Source organism: Ammospiza caudacuta, chromosome 1 (genome assembly GCF_027887145.1).
Source record: "Ammospiza caudacuta isolate bAmmCau1 chromosome 1, bAmmCau1.pri, whole genome shotgun sequence".
Taxonomy (NCBI): domain Eukaryota; kingdom Metazoa; phylum Chordata; class Aves; order Passeriformes; family Passerellidae; genus Ammospiza; species Ammospiza caudacuta.
Genome location: NC_080593.1, coordinates 108,613,886 through 108,635,243, shown reverse-complemented (window position 1 = coordinate 108,635,243; position 21,358 = coordinate 108,613,886). Strand labels below are relative to the sequence as shown.

Genomic DNA, 21,358 nt, shown 5'->3' with positions numbered 1-21,358 from the left:
TAAAATAGTATTGTTTGTTATGTTTGAGCAGTCTGGAAAAAAATCCTGAGTGTATCTGTATACAATTAATTTCTATAAATTATTTGAAGAAGTAAGGAATTGTAGTATACAGTAATGAAATACACTCTTTAAGGTACAAGCATTTAAAAAAACATCTTTTAGAATTCCTGAATCCTGATGTTTACAAAGCTGTTACAGTTGTAAATTGGAATAAAACAAAAGCTGCTTTTTCTTTGATATTCATATTTTCCTATTATTTGCTGATTCCCCCAGGTTTACCCATAATGTTTTCAATTTGGTAACTACTCAGTAATAGCACTAAGAGTTCTATCAGCCAATTAAATTTATCAAGCACATCATTTGCTCACTAATAAGATAACATTGCCAGGATTGTCTCCTGGCTTTTTTTTTTTGTCTTTTTTCTGAATTTCGCTTTTCAAAACAGAGATGGATACCACTGATTTTTTTTACTGCTTCTCTTACACTGGTTTTCTTGCTAAAATAGCAGAAAATCTTACAAAGCATAGACCAAAAAATATGGTAGAGAAGCTGGTAATTATTTATCCAACAGAAGAGAATTTGCTTGATTTTTCTACTTTCCAGTTTGGTGGTAATATTTTTTTTTTCTTTCGAGGTAACATGCAGGTTTCTTCCATGAACACTTCGCAATTTGGCTGCACTGTAAAAGAAAGTTATCTGCCAAAACTTAATGGCCTATTTCTGTGGGTACTTTATTTAAGTTGTTACACATTTAGAGCATAAACATTTTACATTTTTCCTAAAAAATGAACAAATGGAAATGACAAACTGGTTTTGTAAAGGAGGCAAGCAGTTTGCCACTTAGGTTAAGCCTTAGTTTTGATATCTTGTGGTTTTGGATAGAAGATAATTTCAGCTGCTTCAGAGTATTCAATCTGTGTCAGTAATGGAATTTAAAAGTAAGGTGCTACTAACAACAGAATTCACCATTTCCACTGTTTTGAGTCCAGTGTTTGAAATGTTCCTAATTGTGGCATATAGTGATGCTGAAACTTGATGGGGAATATGGACACTGTTTATAAGGGATGATGCTGGAATTGATGATGTGTTTGCTTGCCACCCTCTTCCCAGTTGCCTCACAGTTTAAGAATAGAAGCTCACTTGTTTCATTAAATACTCAGATTTATTTTTCCCTCTATTTTCTGGATGAGTTTTACTAAAGAGTCAGAATGGGAGGAGTAAAATGGGGAGAGAGTCAGTAAAGCAGGACAAATCCATTTAGCTGACTTCAGCCTGCAGATCTGAAAAGACTTATTTTCTTAAACTGAGCTATCAACTGCCTGTGTTTAATTTCTTAAAGCTGGATGAGGTTGAATGAGAATCTTTTAAAAAAAATATTTAATTGTTTTGTCTCTCTTCTATCTAATCATGCATGATATTACTTCATGACATAACCATAGTGACACAGATTTAAACGTGCTTAATATAAAATATTCCCAGTGAAATAAAGGAGCTTGCAAAACATGCAGGGAGATTTGCCGGTCATGCGTGTGGTAATCTGTGTTCAGTGGAAGATTCTTATCTGCACTGCCAGACTTAACAGTGCAGCTCCTAATGATGTAGCCTCGATTAAGCAAATGCGAGGGGATTTTGTGTTGGGGTGGAGTGAAAGGAATATCAGCGATCTGGAGAGTTTTGAATGTGACCTCAGAATCGAAGCACAAGGAAAAATAATTTCTGATCTCCAATTCTGTTAGTCTTCTCACCACTAATTGGATTTTTTCCTTAGCTATCTTTCTAATTTCACTCTCCTCCCTCCCCTTTAATTTATATCACTGTTCACAGGCCTTTTTCCAAGACCATGTTCTGTCTAGAAAGAAAGGTTCAAGGGGTCACATCAAGCTGTTTTTAACCAGCCCCAGTTTATGTACATCTGTAGGTATTTTTACAGAATTTATACATAATACAGAAAACATGCACACAAACACATTTGTGTGAATATATATAATACATACCTGTAGTCACCTACGTGCGTATCAATATGTAGATTGAGAAATATATCAGATTAAGCACTAGAGTGAATATTGGCTGGTTGACACAGCACATTAAGCAAACAAAAAAATATGGTTTCCTAAAGAGATTGGTCCCTCCCTTTTTTACATGTATCTGATAAAATGTGTCTTCTTGCCCTGATTTCCTAGTAGGGGATTGGCAGAACAGGGTGTAGTGTCTTTGATTTTTTGGGAAAAGGAAAGTAAGGAAGCTTCAGGAAGACACAGAGAAAGGGAAGAGTTTAAATGCAAGAGAAGGGGAAGTTAATGTGGCAAGGCAGGAGTTACAAGTCAAATGGTGTGATAATCCCTAGATCAGATGTATGGGCAATAAATGCCTTCACAGAGATCATTGCATAGTGTCAGGAACTGTTATTTGCTCTCACAGTAAAACATTCCTATTGTCTGTGTTGTGGCTATTGATGGGTTTAGTGTCTTCTTACCTGAAGGACTCCACAATCATAATTCAGAGAAAAGAGAAAAGGGGAGGTACCTGGGACATGGGACAAATGTGAAAGTGGAAAGTCATCTGCCAAACTCCACTCAGAAATGAGTGGGAACCGCTGATAGAGATAATGCTCAGCCAGCTGAGGGAAACAGTTGCTGCTCAACATCATGATGCAATCTGAAAGCATGGAGAAGTTGATGGTGTCCCATCTAATCACTGTGCCCCTTGAACATGATCCTAATATGTAAACTGAGTTCATGTCACTAACATCCACAGAGAGAAGTTGCATTATGGAATGTCACTGAGGCAAAGCTATACTTATAAAACCCCAGTGTGAAACTTAGGCTTTTAAATAAGGCAACTGGAATTACTTTGTTGGCTAAAATAGCTCCACTGAGGGTAGGTATTTTTAGGTTGTATGTATGTGTGTGTTTTTGTCTAATCAAATATAATCTCAACTAGACATTTAGCAGGGGAAGACGGATTAGAGGCTATTTGAAAAGCCTCTTACTCTTCTTTGTTAGGAGAGTATATAGCATTTTTTCAGATTTTATTATACATTTCAATCAATTCAACAAGAGGGATTATGCCACCTAATGGAAAATAAAATCTGCCGATGACCCAGTGGAGTGTAACCTTAAGTATCTTTGACAACAATGCAATTTACATTATATAAGTTATGTAATAAAAAGATGTTGTAGGGGCAGCTTTCCTTTAGTAACTACAACTTTACTACTTCCAGAACTTTCCATTTTAGAACTGTTCTGCAGCATTTAATCCAGTCTTCCCAACATCCTCATGATGGGATGGTGCAATAAGCCTTTTCCTTTGAATGGATGAGGACAAAGAAGCATAGAAGTGGAATCCCTTGCTTGCATTAAGTGAGCTAAAGTTTGACAGTTCTGACTGCCAGATCTGTCCACGCATTTCCAGACACTGTGTTTCATCCAGCAGAGCCTGTGTTAGCTTAAACTACACACTGAGCCAGGCTAGGCTAGGGGATGCTAGCAGACAGGAAGGCATAATGTAGGTTTTTGTAAATACATCCTGTGTTTTGGCATTATTTTGGACCTAGATGTAGGCATGTACTTTTGTTTGGATGACTGTAAGGATGATTGCCAAATTAAGACCTATCTGTTGGTGTGTGTATTGAAATTTGTGGGTGAAACAGTTTCCAGCTTTTGGGTGGGAAATGAGGTTTCATATATGTTTAGAAAGTGTTGGCATAGATGGTATTTCTTCATTTGTCTTTCTTCTACCTTTTCTATCTGGGTGGAATAGCACTTTTAGCAGCTTCTTTGAGAAAATTCTATTTCTGGGTACACAGTGTCTGTGGAAAAGAAGTGTTTGAGCGTTCCTTTGTTTTCATCACATAGTTTACAGTTGGCATTTTACCTGAGAGAGTATGAAAAGAGTCTGCAATTGTTTGTGTTCTGTTTGATGCACTCCACTGCTCCTCCTATTATTTTCACTGTTATTTTAAGCAGACATGCTAAACATTGTTTCATCTTCAACTGATTCCTTTACATCTGTAGTATCTGATGCAGTTCGGTGTAAATAGACTAAACAGGTGCTGCAGCAGTTGCCTAGGATTTTGAACACATGCATATACAGCATGGCTCAGAATTGGGGGAGTCCAGGAAAGGAGTTACTCCATATAAAATTATGGGGCTCAACTGCTGCTGTAGTGTAAATTTGTAAGTGCTCTGAGTAAAGTGCTGTTAGGCGTGAGATAATGTAAAGAGATGACATTGCCAAGAACTATTTATGAAGAGCTTAATTTTTTTCACTCTGATAATTCTTGACCAATAATTACCAGCTTCTAATTATCTATTTTAGTTAGAAAGAAATTTCTATCACTATGGAGGTTGGCATTGCAACTAGCGCATAAATCCCCAAAGAGGTAAATGTGTTCCAAACAGCCACAAACAACTGTCTCATGAAACATAGTGAGCAAATTGCGAGCCGCTGGCTGTGCACAACAGAGCAGCACATTTACCATTGAGGACTGATCAGGCTGACAAAGAGAATGATAAAAGGGGAAACAGCCACAATCTTTGTAGTTTGCTGCTACTTTTGTTGATGGGGAAAACAAGCCCCAGTGTCATAGCAAGAACCACTGCCCCTCTGAACAGTTGGGGAGCAAAGGGGAAGGATTTGGTATCTTTTTGAAACCCTACATTTGACAGTTTCTAAATATGTCATTTCTGATATGTAAACAGACTTTTCTTTTTTTAACCTTTTCACTATCATGTATAAAACCCATTTTGTGAAGTCTGTTGTGGAGAGTTTGTCTCTGATTGAAGCATGTTATGTGACATTGAGCAGGAAAGCAGGTGTGAGCGGGAGGAGGAAGTGAAGGGAATGGAAAAAAAGGTACTGAGCACTAAAGTTAGAAAGCAAATGGGAAAACAGGATGAAACAATCCCACAGCTGACTAGAGGAATTCTAGTTTACACCAGTAAATAAATACTTCATCAAATCCCAAATAACCAAATCTATGCTGAACCAATTGGAGTTTAAAAAGAAGGGTATATAGAAAATGCAATCTAACATTTTAACTTCTCTGCAAAGAAATTTTACAGCTGTGTTTCAAATAACAAGTAGTATGTAACCATTAGAGGATGTAAAGACACATTTTGGAGCAAGTCATGATTTTCAATTTTTTCAGCAACAATGATATGTATAAATGCTTGTGTGTTGTGTGGATGTGCATGTTTGCGTTATGCATGTATTAACTGCATGCATAATAAACCTATACAGATAAACCATCTTATTTGCCTCACATTTGTGCAGTGTACATTATGGTACATGTGGACAACATCACTGATGTCAAGACAAAGGAAATACCTCAATCAGCTTTCTGGAAATCAGCCCAAGATAATTCTTGTATGGTTGTAATAGCATGTGGCATTCACACATTCTATTATTTGTCTAATGCCTAAGGTCATTAAAACCCCATGATTTTCCTTTCACTTATGCAGAAAGCTGTGCTGAGCTACTAATACTTGTTGCACCATGTTGACCTCAAGTAATAAATCTTCAGAACGTCAGTTTGATCACTCTACAGTAAATCTGATATTGTAAAGTCCCTCTTAGCTGAGATTTGGAGAAAAAGGACCCAAAGATATAGATCTACATTCTAGAGGAGGAAGGAGGTGAAGACTTTCTTTTGTTAGTCTTTTTTCACTGGTTTTTGAGTAGCAAAAAATTTAAATTGTCAATTTATAATGAAGAGAGTAAATTATTTCCTCTTAGCAACAGGAAATAATTTGAATGCCTGGGAATCTGCTGTTTACAGGTAGATCTGACAAGAAGTCCTATAAAAGTTAGAGAAAACTTGGTCACCTTGTCTGCAAAATAAGGAGATGTAATTGAAATACCCAGGAAAAATCAGCATTTGGAGTTAAATATGAGAAAATGTAGGTTTATTTCATGAGGACCTGAGTTACAAAATAGGCAAAATCTGGGCTGTTTAATACTAACAGGAAGCTACTCTCCTGTGGGCAATGCTGGCTTATTTGAAAAGCCCATAAAGGGTTTCTGCATGGACCATACAAAAGGGATACTTTCTCTTTAATAGCCATCTGTACAGGAGAGATGAGAAGTGGGCCAGGTCATCTCTCCTCAGCTGTCATGATATTAACGTAGGTAATGGAGCAAGCTCTGCGTTCTGCTGGGTGTTGTTTTTCATAGATGTTCATCGATTTACACAGATAATTCTATTTATTTCTTAGAGTTGGTCCAAGCAAACCAGGCAGAATAACAAACACCAAAGCATTTCAAATGACTTTATCTTTGTTGCTTTGTAATGTAACTTTTGTCTAAAAAATGGTGTCACACCTACTGTGCAGATGGCTGCATGATTTGTAAACCAGCCAAAACATTTAAACAAATGTGTGATCTGGGGATAGATTAAATAAAGGATAAAATGGAGTGTGGACCACAAATTCTAATAATCAGATGATTTTAAGTTGTGTGTGGTGTGGAGCGATGGTAGCGGTGATAGCAGGGAACGCTTGCCAATGACAGCAAGGTGCCTTACAGATCTCAGGATGGAGCCTGTGGCCTAGTAGGCCTCAGTTTGAGAGCGGCACATTTGCTGTACAGCTGGCAGCTCTGTATGGGGACATCAGATAAAACTTATGTAAAATGAAGTGTTATTGCTTAGTATGAAATTGCGTGGGGAGGGAATTTGCAGACAGTAACTGAAAACAGGATTCATGGTACCAATGAAGCAGACTGTAAATATGAAGAGGCTTTAATTATCTGCGCAATTTAACAAAAAATTCAGGATGTATTCGGAAGTGGCAAAGGCAGCTGTACACACTTTCCAGCAGCACCATTCACTGGGCTGCAGGTTCTGTCTGTCACCTACTGGGACTATGGGTGCCCCATCCCTGCCACCCCCTGTCCCCAGGTGCTGGCTTTCCCCAGTGAGCTGCTCTGCTTGGAGCTGGCACTTCCCTTCTGGTGTTTGAAGCAGAAACAGATCCTTGCTTTTTGAAACAGCTTTCAGGAAAGGCTCTCCAGGCTTTTAAAATCACAAATGGTTCATCCAGGACACAATCTGCAAACAACCATGAATCCTTTTTTTTTATTATTTTTTGGGAGGGGGGAGAGCAGGAGAGGAATGGGGGGGCTTTGAACCTTGGACTCAAAAATTTTAAGAAAATAAAATGCAATTGTTGTAGTCTTAAATAATATTAGTAGTAATACTCATAGTAATATTAATAATAATACTAAAAAGAGCATCTGAAAAATGTCCGTAATTCAGGCTGGAGTTCATCCTGTAAGGAAATGAAGCAAAGTGCATGGAAGTTTTAGATTTTTCTGCAAAAGTGCCTGTGGCATGAATAGCACTCGATGGACAGGATGCTATGGAAAAGCAGTGCCAGGCAGGATGAAAGTTGTTCCCTACCCGATTCTCCTCCAAGCCATGGCAGTGATACACTGTGCATGTCAATACTTAGGCACCACAGGCTGAATTAATGGCAGGGTGTCAGCATTCCTTTTGTTCTCTGCTGACCATTTGCACTGCGGGCTTGCTCGGGAGCCATAGCACCTTCCTTCGGCCGCGTTTGGCTGCCGGCACCGAGGGCAGCCTCCCCATCACCTTTCCAAACCACCCCTGCTCCGAGCAGGGGAGCCTCCGATTCTTTCGGGGAGCTCATCCCAAGGCTTCTCCCCGCGATGTAAACGCGGGAAGCGCAACAAAAGAAGCCGATATGGAGAGTGGGTGTCGAGCTCGAGCTGCTCATATTGTTGCATTTGGTGAGCTGACGGGGTTTCGTAGGTCACCTTTAGAATTATGCCTATGACAGCAGTAGCTACCTGCCAAGATTGCAAGGTATCTCACAGCTCTCAGGATGGAGCCTGTGGCCTGGTAGGCCGCCGTTGGAGGGGCACACATTTGCTGTACATCTGGCAGCACTGTATGGGGCAGCAGTGTGGGCTGTTAGGGAGCTGGAAAGGAGACAAGCATGAAATTTCCTCTAACCCCAACTCTGTTTTTCTGTACTGTTGGCTGCTTCTCAGTTCCTTGACAAAAAAACCAATCAGGCACCCTTTAATCCGCCTGTGATTACCAGTGGTATAAAAAGAGAAGCATAATGAGGAAAAATGCCTCGTTTTGTTGCCTTCAAAAGCCAACAAATTGGAGTTAACTTGACAGGAAGTGGCTTAATAATTAGATTATTTATTTATTCCTGACACATATCCCCCTGTTACTAGTCTCAGGAGATCCTGTAGATGGTACGATTTTCAAGCTGCCATTACTTCGCTGTCTTCTGTGAACAAAGAAGCTACTGTCTATCAGTCAATTAAATGCACTCTTTAAGCAGAGGCTGAGAAGTCCTCAATGGATAGAGCCCTGGGACACTGTGGCTGATGATTCCTTTCTCTGTACTGTACATCACACTCTCAACTACAGTCCCCACAGAGATGGAATAAAGTCATGCATTAAAATATCACTTGTTGATTTGTTTGCTAATGAAGAGCCATTGAAATGTTTGTGTGTTTCTGTGGCAAAATTGTTGATAAAAGGACTACTTGCTTGCATATCTTACTTCATCTTCAGGAAGTGCTTATTTAAGACTTACTAAAATTAAAGTCAACAAATTAGGGAAAAAACAGAGAGATGGATAATATTGGTTTACTTGCAATTCACATCAATGTAAATAACACTGAGGACAGCAAGAAGAGAGAAAGGGGAATAATAGTACTTCAACCATGTCTGTTATCATTTTCTTCATTAGTAAGAATAAAAATCCCTGATCTTTTTTTTCTAGTACAGTAGTGAGCACTCATTTCAAATAATAAAAATGCTAAAGTGTCCATTTTAAAATTAACCTGGACATGTAAGAAAAGGGGGAGGGACTGGGGGGGGAGTGTGGGGGTTTTTTAATGAAAAATGTGAAACTTTTTTCTGTTCTTTGCATTTCTTTAAATATGCCAAGTTAGCAAAAGCTTCCATTATTTAGGGATTATCTGCGTGCAGCAAGTTAGCCTCTTAGCTGAGAAAGGTACAACCATGCCAAGATAGTTACTAATGCTGGTTAAGGGTGCGTGCTTAATGCAAAATCACCAAAGTTATTTGAAGCTGGGGCTTAATAATACTCCCTGTCATCCCCCCACCACCCACCCCTATCTACCTATCAGGCTTCTTAATGGGATTTCATCATCTCTGCCCTTCCACCACTCTTCTTCTACCTACTAATAGCTCAAGTCAACAAAGTGGATGGGTGTGGACCACATTTTCTGCTCTGGGCAGGAGAGAGGGAATTTGGTTTTGGGTTTGTTTTATTTTACAGAAGTTGATATATATGTATATCTGTCTTCACACTGAAAATCAGTAATTGGCAAACTCCATCTAAAGCTGATGCAGGTCTTATGCTGTTCATATTAATGAGCTGTATTTGCTCTGAAGAAGTACAGACAGTGCTGTAGCAGTTCTCCAGTAACCTAGCTCTGTTCTGAACTTAGCATCTGTGTGACCATTTGCACCTACATATAGAGCCTCTAAGTGCTATTATACACACACACACATATATGTATGTATATTTATTTTGTATAAAGAGAGTCACTGCTTCTATGATTATTGTTTTCAATGAACTTAACAACAAGCTATAGGGAATTAATTCACACCAGCCTCAATTGGAGTGTTTCTTATTCCTATCCTGTTATTCCAACTCATTTTATTAGAAAAAGCTTAGATACTCAGAGGTGTTCTATAATAGAAAATGAATTTGAAACCCATTCATTAATTGGTGATTAATACATTTCAGGATTAGTTTAAGCAAGGCCCTACCTCCTGCCCAGTCAAGTATGGTCTGGTTAATATCCAATTATCTGCACCTTCGTACTTATTATGTCTTAATATTTCGGATATGATAACCAGAAACTTGAGAGTAATGCTAATGAGGAGCATAGAACAGGAATTAACCGGTGACACTCTCAATGATCCTTCCTGAGGAAAGTAACTCCAATCTTCTCAGCACAGTGGCTGAGCTACCACCCCACTTTCCATAAGCACTGCTTTCAATTCAGCCCTTATGGGAGCTTAGAATTATATTTGTGTTAAAATTCTTCTTTTTGCATGCTTCATAGACCATCTATGGCCAAAAGATACGCTGCACATCCTGTTTCACTTGTAGAGTTACTTTCTTTAAGTGGAGTCGGTAGAAAATCAGCAGTAAAGTAAAATAGTGATACCTACTTTAAAGAAAAGCTATTTTGCAATTGAATGCACCCTTTTCTATACATGGGTGTATGCACGTGTATATTTAAACTGAACTAGAAATCATGTCCTTCAACTTGTAAGACTGGTGCTTCAGCAACCAGCAAACTAGATAGACACATCTGTGAAATACAAAAATTAAAGTCCCCTAATTCATAAATGTGAAACGTAAATATTCCCAAATTAAAACTTTTCATGCACAAAATTGTCAGGCCCTTAGCATTCAATCTCAGGATTCTAGAGTGTGCAGAAATTATTATATATCCTTCTAGTGAAACATGCAAATAAAACCATTGCAACAATGTATCATTACTTCATCAGAAATGAGTAATTCTGTCATGTGGCCTGAAACTAACATACCTATAGAGGTAATTTCAATATATAGAAAGAAAGGAAGAAGAAATATTCCTTTTTGTAAATTTTCTTTTTCTTAACTAAGCTGCTGTTTGAATATGTTGTGCAACTCAGGACATTATAAGAAGCCCCAGAGGAAATGAAGCAGTGGGCAGAATGAAGGCAACCTGCTCAAAAGTGCAAAGCTACATTGCACATTATTTTTATTACATGAATATAATCTGATAGTTATGGTACTTATCCAAGAGACTTTACAGAATATGCTATTCACAGTATATTGGACAAAGCTTAGTTCAAAACACTGCCTTATTCACTGTGTTTATGATGAAAAGTACCAGCCTCATGTTTAGATTAGACTGAATGATAAAAGGAATAGTGTATTTGTGTAATCAAAAGCAATCATAAGGCACATGTGCAGTGGCCAGAGTTAAGGATATGCCTGTAACATCCTGTTTTGGCTTTCATTTTCCAGTGCCTAGCTACACAATTCAGATTTTCTCTCACACAGAATTTTATTAGTGTCGAAGTTCAGGACCTCAGCAGTATATTCTTAATATCTAGCTGTTTGGCAAGGCACCCTTTTTCCCAACCCTCTCACAGGCAACCTTCACAATGAACCCACTGTGCTTCTGGCTTCATTGCTTTTCATTGCACACCTATGCAAGTGCCAAGACATTGGATAACAGTGCAAAAAAATTCTCCACCCCCCCCACCAAGTCCCCAGATGAGACTCCTGCAGAGCACTGTGTAATTTATTGAACAGCTTGGGAGATGTTGATGTTTACTACCTCGTTCAACTAGACATTCAGAGGCAATGCAGCCCTCCATTTCCTTCAAAGTTTGGTTAAAAAGCCTAACCCAAATATCACTTAGTGCACAGTGTGATTTGCAAACTGTCATAACATGATCAAATCAAAACCAATTTTCACCAGAGCAGTTAAATACTCATCTCTTCAGATGAGTGACATTTCCCTGCCAAATTTGAACTTTTAACCCACACTGTTCCTTGTGTGCTGTTACTCTTCAAGTCTGACTTAACATGGATGTTATTCTTAAAATCTTTTGATAAAAATATAGCTGAGCTTAAAAAAAAGAAGACTAAAATGAAAACAATAGAGAAATAAAAATAAATCAAAAATGAAATAAATAGTCTTGGGCAGAGAGCTAGTCTAGAAAACTTAATCTTAGGGATACTTCTTAATAATGGCAAAATTCTCCACTTTTACCTGCTTCTGCATTTGCACTAGTGATGGAGTATGCCTAGCAGTGCAGACCAGAATTGTACCGCCAGGAAAAATCCTTCATGGTAGTGCATGGGAATAAATTAGGTGACAGAAAATAGGACTCTAATTTCTATGATATGTCACCTCGGTTATCGTATTTTACATCAGCTGCTGCTTTTGTGCTGCATGTGCATCTCTTTCAAGCCTTGTGATCGGTCCTCCAGGCCAGTCTTTCTGTGGGCTGCTAATTTTCTTTGTCTCCTTCAAGCTAAACCTTCAGCAGGAAAAGGTTTCTTCTCTGACAAGAGAAACACTGATCACAGTTCAGCTAGCCTTTTTTTCTTAAACATGTCCTTCTCATTCATCTCCTTAAAAGCAGATTTGGAAGGCTCTTTGACTCTAGCCGTTATGTCTCACAAATACAGTTAACTTTTCGTAGTATTACATTGTCCCTTTCTCTCCTCTTGCTTTATGGCATTCTCATTTCTTGTTTGGATGGGAATTCCTCTTTTTTTCTAAGTATTGCTTTCACATCTTTTCTTGACAGGCTACAAAGACAATTTTCATTTCAATGTGTCAAAATGAGAGTCAAAATGGGTTGAAGTCTGTGATGGTTCCAGCATTCCTGATGGCTTCTTTGCTAGCCTAGAACAAGTCACTGAAATGTGAAATGGAGACAGTACTTAGCCACAGAGATTTTTTTTCAAGACAAATTAGTTAATGTACATTCCAGAAGGAAAAGTACTATAATGCTGTAAATAGCAAGCCATTAAATCATTTGTGTTTTTTATTATCTCTTGGCTAATGGGGAATTCTGCTGCTTGCCTTAGAGCTCCCAAATTTGGTTCATATTTCCTATCCATTTCAGAGTGCAATTTAAAGAAAAATTGTTCCTCCTCTTTTACTGTATCATCACTCCTCACAGATGCTGTCCAGCTGATATCTGTTCTTGACATCACCTGCTCTACACAACAGAAATTGTCCTTCATTTTTTTCCCCAGTCAGAACCAGCTAATAGGAAGAGAGTTAACAGAAATTGTGATGGCTTCCATGAGTCAGTAACATTGTCTTACTGCTATTCAGAATTTTTCCTTTGTCACTGCAATTCTGAAAGTTGCTTCAAAGTCCATCTACTCTGCAGGTGCTGTACCCTGCACAAATCTCTTCCTCAATTCCTATATATTCTCCTATCATATAAAAATTATTATTTTCTCCCTTACCTAAACCAGTTGAATTTCTTTGTCTTTCTTGGCTGTTGTTAATTTGCAAGTAGTTATAGCTGTGCTTTTGTAATGAGTTTGAGGGTTCACGCTATAAAATGTATTGTCAGTCTTTAGCATCAATCTCTTATTGTGGCGTTCAGCTAAGTCTTGTAAAAATGACACACTTGTGCACCTTCAGGAGAGTTTTAATTTTTCAGTATTCTCTGCTGAAATTACTTTTTTTTTCATCTATGGTTGTGATTCAGTACCAGCTATGGCTGGCACCACAGATCCTGTAGCTTTAAATAGTGTGCCTTAATATTGCCCCCTTTGTATGCTGTATTATAATGAAGCAACATCACTAAATTGCAGTGAAGGGTGATTGTTGCACGGGGATGACTACTACACCTTGGGGTCTATTTGCACCAGATTATTTCTTTATTGTTGTTATTACAACCCATCTTCTTTACTCTCTGGATACTAAACTTGCTGTTGGACATCCATGTAGCACGGGGGATCTTTAAAAACATTTGGACATCAATTTGTCTCTTAGGTACACACCAATGACTGTTCAATTCCAGGCTCTGGTATCCTGTGTGGCTTTGCAATACTCAGTCTGTTCACATGACTTGCAGTGTTCTTCATGATTTGCTCTTAAAAAAAATTAGTTTGTTGCTGATAGAAGTGACAGACCTTTCTTGCTAACCAATTTCAGACAGGAGCAATACTAGATTTATAACAAGTGGAACATGCTTTTTACCTTCCTGCTATTCCCCATACAACACAGAAGAGTGTAAGAATGATTTTGCTAGAGCTGTTTCCTTTCCTTTTGGCACTGTGTTCACATTCAAAGAAAGAATTATAGCAGTGGTGTCAGTTTATCATCCAGTGCCATGACCACAAGGAACCTTCTGTGAAATTCATTTCACTCAAGTAAGAAAAATTATTATTATTGTGAGGATACAAATATTTTAATAAAGACTTTCTTTTCAAAAATCTTTTCAACCTACAGGGATAATGTTTAAACAGTGGTTTCAGCAAGGTAAGAGTACAGATTTCTGCCTTAGTTGTACAAGAAAGAGCTTTCATCCATGCAGGCAAATTTTAACTGGTTTGCCAGATGATAAAGTGTAGGATAATAATTTATTTTGTATATGTGGAGGTGAAGGAATTGTCTTGTGTTCTACAGCCACAGGGCAGCTCAGGAGACCACCGCTGACACACTTACTGGAGGTACAAAGAACCATTGTCCACTTCCACATGCCCTCATTGCCTGATCACTTTTGATGCATCGGGTAGCAACCTTCCTGTCCCCCCTTCCAAGGCAGCCTGGGGATTCAACATCCCCTGCTAGTGCTCTGCTGAGGGGTGGACCTAGAATCTACAGCCCTTTGCATGGCTTGCACCGCACCAGGGCTCCCAGATGTGCTGGCCTGTGGCTTTACTGTCTGCATTCTTTGGTGCTGTCCTTGCCAGGACTGTTGACCAAAAAAAAGTGTCCCAAAGCATGAGTTTCACAAGGTCCACAAGCTCTCTTCTGTGTACCTGTGCCCGTCACACTCAGGAAAAGTTGTAAATGGACTTGCATGGCACCACAGTACATCTGGAATTGTAATGAAAAGGTCTCATCCTGAAAACATGCAACTATGCGTACGATTTTATTCACATGAATAAATGTCTCAAGCTTCCTTTTATACAGGAATAAGGCTGTATATGATCTCAAGTGTTTGTAAGATTGGAGCCTAAATTGCCATTCCGGGTGGTACTTTAACAACATGTTCTAAATGTGGAAAAAAATATGTGTCTTCTGTAATGAAGTCATCATCCCATTAAAACATCTTTTTTCCCTCGGTGATAGCAAACACGAATTTTGAGCTGTAATTTGGACTTTTTCCATCCTTATGAAGATAGCCCCTTTTTCTCATTGCAAGGCAATTTTTTGTTTTTTTCAGTTTCTTCTTTAGTTTAATACTGTAGCTGGGTAGCATTCCCATTTAAATCCGGAATTAGATCTGACACACCTTGCATTGAACTATCAATTCTTTTAAAACTGACGCCAGTTCCACACTCCTTGGTCGTACAAACTTCCGATTATGGGCCAGAGAGCATTGATTTTTAGCTGTCATTTCTAGCACACACACTGTAGAACTGAAATTTAAACCTTAATCCACTCTATAATACAATTAATTTTTAATGTGCAGTAATACTAATTGAAATAGCCCGAATTTAGTAAGTCACCACAAGACATTTTCAAAAGCAGTAGTCTCCACTGAGAGCTGGAAGGACAGATAATCATTGTTACAGTGTTTACAGAATAAATGCACACTCTGCAGGCAATTCCATGCCAAGAGATTTTTTCCTTGTTAGTTTATATTAATATATTTCATTGTGGATTCAAATCTTTTTTCAGTGATTTCTACTGAAATGCATCTGTTGTTTTGAAGCAAGTTATTTTGATTCTGTTGTAGTGAAATGTTTATTTTTGTAGATCATTTTCAGTCTTGCAGCCCTTTTTTTAACACAACTCTCACTGTATTATGTAATTATCAAATGCATTGTGATGTTCAGAGAAACTAATTCAATTTTCTACCTATAAAATGGTCAGCCATGCAGTTTCTATGTATGATAAACCAAAGCTGCATGTTCTCTACCTGAATCTTTTTTTCCTTAGGTTTGCCTTTCATATAAGCAATATATCTTGTGCCATCCTGATTTCACTGCATCACTTCTAATTTTCAGATGTGATCTTTTCAGATGTGATCTCTTCAGATGTTTTAGTGGGGAAGATGGAGAGGGGATTTAACTGCAGAGGAACAGATCTTACACAATTAACCAAGGAGGGATTTAATCATTTGTATAATAGCAAGATGCCATTTATCTGATAAGGAGTATTTCTTAGAATGTTTCAGTTCTTCTGATGAATGGGCTTGTACAGTGTTCAAAGTGAGCACCAATGCTAAGTGAAAAGAAATGTCATGTGCTTTACATCACCCTTTCATGGCTTTCACATTACAGTATTTAATAAGCCAATAGTGCTGTTAAATATTTAGCAAATGTTCCCTCAAAACTGTGCCATATATTCAAATGGGATTTTGAGACATTTTACAGCACATAAGTAAAAATTATTGTTTAGTTCTTGAAATGGTCGAAACATGGCATATTTCCTAAGGGAAGTGCAGGACAACATGGCATAAATACATTCAGTAGATTTCACACCAACAGAACATCATCATTGATTCCCATTTTTCGGATTAAGGATTCAAACTGACTCCCATTTTGTCAGAAGAAAGCTGCACTAAGTTTATTTGCATGGTATTAAAACAGCATTATAATGTTTAGTAAAAACCCTGTGACTCACAGGGTGGCGTTTTAAAGGAAGCCTTACCAGTACATAGTCCTTAACAATTTATATTTTCTGAGTTGTGGGTGAGAGAAAAGCAGAGATCAAATTGTTGCCCTCTTCTGAGGGTAACAGTTCATCACTAGGTAGTACTTTCAGGTTCTGTAGTAGGCAAAATAGAGATTTAATAACATAGCCGCTGCATGATGTTTTTAATCAAACAATAATAAATCACTAGAAACCCTGTCTTCTTTGACAAATGTCTGCAAGTTTCAGACCCTTGTTGTATGCTAATTAATCCTCAGTAAGTACTTGTATAATAATTAAATGTCTTGCACTTATAGAACTGCAAAGCCTATTTATACTGTTTAAGTTTTGAAAGATATGTGGGTTCCACATGTGTTGCAACGGCTATTCTTCTGTTTCTTGGGATAACTCCCAGATATTTGCCCCTGTCCATGTGTAAGAGGAAGCTGCAAAGGTTGGGCAAGCCTGTCTGGCTGTTAAATCAGTGTGTTTGCTGCTGCTGCTGCCCAGCTGCACATGTTCCTGCCCCATGCAGAGGCAGCACAGTGCTTCTGCTGCTTGCACTGACAGGGAAGGGACAGCTATGCAGGTGCTCAGCTGCCTGGATTGAAGCTCCCACTGCTGTTTCCTTGCGATATCTCCAGTCCTCCCATTCCTTACTTGGTCTCTGAGCTCTGTGCACATATTTGGGCCCACTGAAGAACTATATTTTCACATGTTCCTATAAAAAATAAAGGTTTATATTGGTGGGTAAGGGACATATTTAGTGTGGCACATAGTTTAACTCCTGAAGGTGAAAAGCAGTGTTCTTCTGCAAAAGTTATTTTCTATGTGGATGAATATGAATATTTTTATCATTTTCAGTTTGTATCAGGCACCTTCTTTTAAATATTGCAAAATATTACTCACTTGGGAAGAAATACCAGTGTAGCCTGTTTGAAAATTATTTGAGTCTTCTTTAAAACATTGGATTTTTCTTGAGAAATCATGTTCATATGCATGGCATATTTGTTTAGATGTTCAAAAAATTAAGGTGCTAATTGCATGCATGTGTGTGAATATATGGAAAGGTCTATATAGTTATATAGGGTAGACATACTTAATATGCATAGCTTGATGTATCTTGACCTCAGGTTACAAGAGTAGAAAATCCCATTTTCCAGCTTGTTTCAAATGTAGTAAAAATGCTGCTTCAGTTGCTTTATGCTACTCACATTGGGAAAGGTGCTTATACTGTGATAATTATCATCAAGGAATATTAATGCGTTCAGCATTTGTAACCCAAAAACTCATTATAGCTTAAGCTGTGCATCATCTGTGAAGAGAGAACTTTGCCAGAATTCGCTCTTCACAGGGGTTGCCTCCTGCTTGTGATGGAGTGGTCAGAGTATTGGAAGAGGTCACTCAGGCTATTTTTGAAAGCTCGAGTTTTGCAATTTTTGATTCACTACCTTCTGTCTAAGTAGCTTAGCATTCTTCCCCCACCCTCCAAAAAAAAAAAAAATCCTATTTCTAATTGAATGCCTGGTGAAGTGCATAAAGCTAAAAGATTGCATCTCATTATACACAAGAGGCTAAAGGTATAGACATAAATATTACACATCAAGGTCACAGAGATTTTGGAGTCCGTATTCTATCACCATACGTGGGATTTGAACAAGCACCACTGTCACTCATGCTAATGGGAACTAGTTGTTCTAATCCTGTGATCTTTGATAAGAATCTGGTTTCTTACTTGTGTAAAACTTTTGATGCTTTTGGTAGCAACTTCTACTTCAGTATTTATGTATTCTGGGACCATGTCTTGATTCCTTAATGCTATTTCACCATGAGAATAAGATTTATCTTTTTTACACCCCTCTTGTCTTCCAAGCTCCTAAACCCACAGTTTAACAGCCTTCACATTTCTAAAGTATATTTGAGCAGTCTGTTCAAAGCATCAGAGCCCAATTCTTTCCTCACTCAATTTTCACACCAATGTCCCCCAATTGATTGAGCTGATTTATATTGATGTTGAGAGGAGATTCAGTCCTTACGCTTATTTTGTACTTTCGTTAGTACATCTTGTTGTGAGAGTCTATATGTGCTTATACATTATGCTACCCAAGTGGTAGTAGAATGGTTAGAGAATAAGATGGCTGAAGTATCTAAAAATAAATAACTCTCTGCAATAAAGTATTTCTTTTTTGTTGACTTGTAATTGAAATCTTCATTTCAACTAAGCAGATGAATATGATGCTTCCACCCTTGGTTATGGAGACAGTAGTAGTGCCAAAATTGTGTTGTTCAGTACTTGTTGCTGAAATTTTTAATATGGCTTGGTTTTATTATTTTCTCTTCCCAATGCTGATACAATGTTTGTCATTTCTCACTCTTAATACTGCCACATATTGCATGTTATAGTTTGCTTTATATTAGGCAGAGAAAGCTGGCTTTTGTGGACTGCTTTGTTTCTGAGGTCAGGATGTGAACCTGGCCTTGCTCCTGAGAGGACTAGAAAAATCTATTTCATAACTTTCTGCAGGCCTCAAAGAAGGCTAAGAAAACAAAACAAAACAAAACAAAAACCCCACAAAACCCACAGGCTTAGTTTAGACCTGGTGAAGAGTTAGATTCATCAAGAGGAAAGCTTGCAGCTGATCAGCTTTTCTTGTCATAAAGAGTCCCTGCTGTCAGTGCACACTCCACTGATGTAGCAAAGCTTTGGGGAGCCTTGTGAGTCTTTTCAACACCCACGTATTTGTGCAGAAATACCTGACTTGATAATATAGAAAGAATCTGCTGAAGTAAGAAATTGCTTGCCTATTAAATCATCAAAATGAAGGGTTCAAAAAAGAGGCAAACACAGTCCTCACGAGCTGAGGACTCGTGAGGACTCGTGTATTACAGGCTTGCCCGGTTCACTTATGGGGCATAACTTTGGTTTGTGCAGCAGAGTGCTAATGCCTTGTAATGAATGGCTGTCTTAAACCAAGGAGAGATTCTCAGCGGGTGACAACACGGTTGATGGGAAATAATATGGTACCATATCTGCTATGTGAATGTAAACTTAATAATCGCTATGAATTTTGAGTAACCCTGCTTCCCTTCCAAGGAAACATTATGAAAAGATTGCTTCCAAATCCTTCTGATACTATTCTTGAGATAGATGCCTTAGTCTTTACCTTGAAGCCCTGGAAATGAATGTATGCTCTTTGCAAGAGATAAGGGTGTAAACTTTCAAAGGAGTAAATTGTATTTCCATGTTTAAGCTCACCATTTGCACTTCATGTGGTGAAGGCCAGATGTGAGGAATTACTTTTCAACATTATTTCTCCATCCTCTGTATCTCAAGACTTCTGACTTATTATGCTAAAATGTTCTATTACATGTAATAAAGAAATGTTGGAAAACTAGAAATAGAGCAAGATTGCCTCCATCGATTTGGCTGCACTTGGATTGCTCCAGCTACATCTTAAATCACAAAAAAGATCATCTTTGTGCAACATAATAATGTTGCTGAAAAAAACAAACAATCTGCATTTGCTGATGGCATGAAAAATGAAACCATTTTCCAGTTTTAACAGTTCCTCCTTTTAGAAAGGGAATCGGAAGGGAAAGTGCTGGGATTGTTCCTTATCCTGCTTACACCAACACAGGGAGCTACCAAGTAGGTGATTACAATGAAATGTGAGCAAATGCTTATGAAAAAGCAAATGAAATCAGAATTAGGGCCAGCAATTTTTTAAGTGTTAATATTCACTCCATGCTTATTTAATTTTTTTTTCAATTTTTTATCTATTTGTCAAAATTCCTATTAGTGTACTGTGAAACACAGGGAGTAAGCATGGACATAGCATCTGCTTTTCAGCCAGACCCTCAAAATACTTCCACAATTTTTAAATTCATCTGGATCCTATTTCATGCATAAGGCTTTTATTTTGTAGGATTAAAAATCTTAAAACTATCTCAATTTTTAAAAACAATAAGCTCTCTATATTAAAAAAAACCCACAGCAACATGCTTTTCTATATTATTTATTTAATATAAATCCAAAAGCTCAGAGATTTATTGTATGTATAAACTCAAAATGGAGAAGATTAGATATTGTAGCATGATGTTCAAAGGAGAGCTATTGGAATGGTAGAATTCTTGGCTTGGCTCCCTCTTCAGATGTAATTGCTGCTTCATTAGGTCTTGGAAGAGCTTCCTATGGTTAAATTTAATCAAATGGTTTAGAATGGCAAGCTCGTATGCTCAAAATTCCAATACCATTCAAAAATTTTAACAAGATTTCCCTCAAACCTTTTTAAAACAAATATTGCTTAACACTAACTGTAGATTCTGAAGTAATTCATAGTAGCTCATCATAATGAATAAAGTCTGATTTAGAATAGTCTGCATAGGACTTGGATGCTAAAGGGGAGTCATCTGTTGTAGCTAAAACCTGCTTGCCAGTAGCTTCTGCAATTAAGTAGCAAGGCTCTGGTGCTCTTTTAGCTGTATTAGTGGGCAGCTCTGTGGGTTCGTTTCTGCTCATCTTTTACTTGTGTAGCTATATTCTAATTCAGTGTGTTTTAATTAGCTTGGCTTGCTACGTTAGCTATTTCAGTTGATGTAGTTATCTTGAAGACTTCACATACTTGAGCATCAGTGAACTGCAGCCTTCTAAAGCACATCCATGGGGTGAGTGGGAGAGGCTGGTATTAGAGATTAGTGAGAAACATGAAAAAATGGTTCAAAATGACATGAAAGAAGAAGACAGTGTGAGGGGGTGGAAAGGAGAAATGAAGCCAGCAAACAGTGTGAGTATGCAGGTCACCTTTTTCCAAAGCCAGTGGAAACACTGGAGGTTTGCAAAAGCTGTACAGGTGCAGCACATGTTTATTCCAAAATACATGATAAGAAAAATGTAGTTAATACCGGAGGTGTGGAAGGAAGGAGAGAACGGATAAATGAAAAGATTGTTCACTTGCCATCCTTAACTTACTTCAAAATGTTGGGCTTAAGGTAACAA

At 38.0% G+C, this 21,358-nt stretch overlaps 1 protein-coding gene across 6 annotated transcripts in view; it reads left to right on the top strand.

Annotated features, from left to right (window-relative positions):
* The window catches only part of ZNF521 (zinc finger protein 521), a 230,747-nt gene that overhangs the window by 112,996 nt on the left and 96,393 nt on the right, over nucleotides 1-21,358 (top strand). The window lies entirely within an intron of this gene.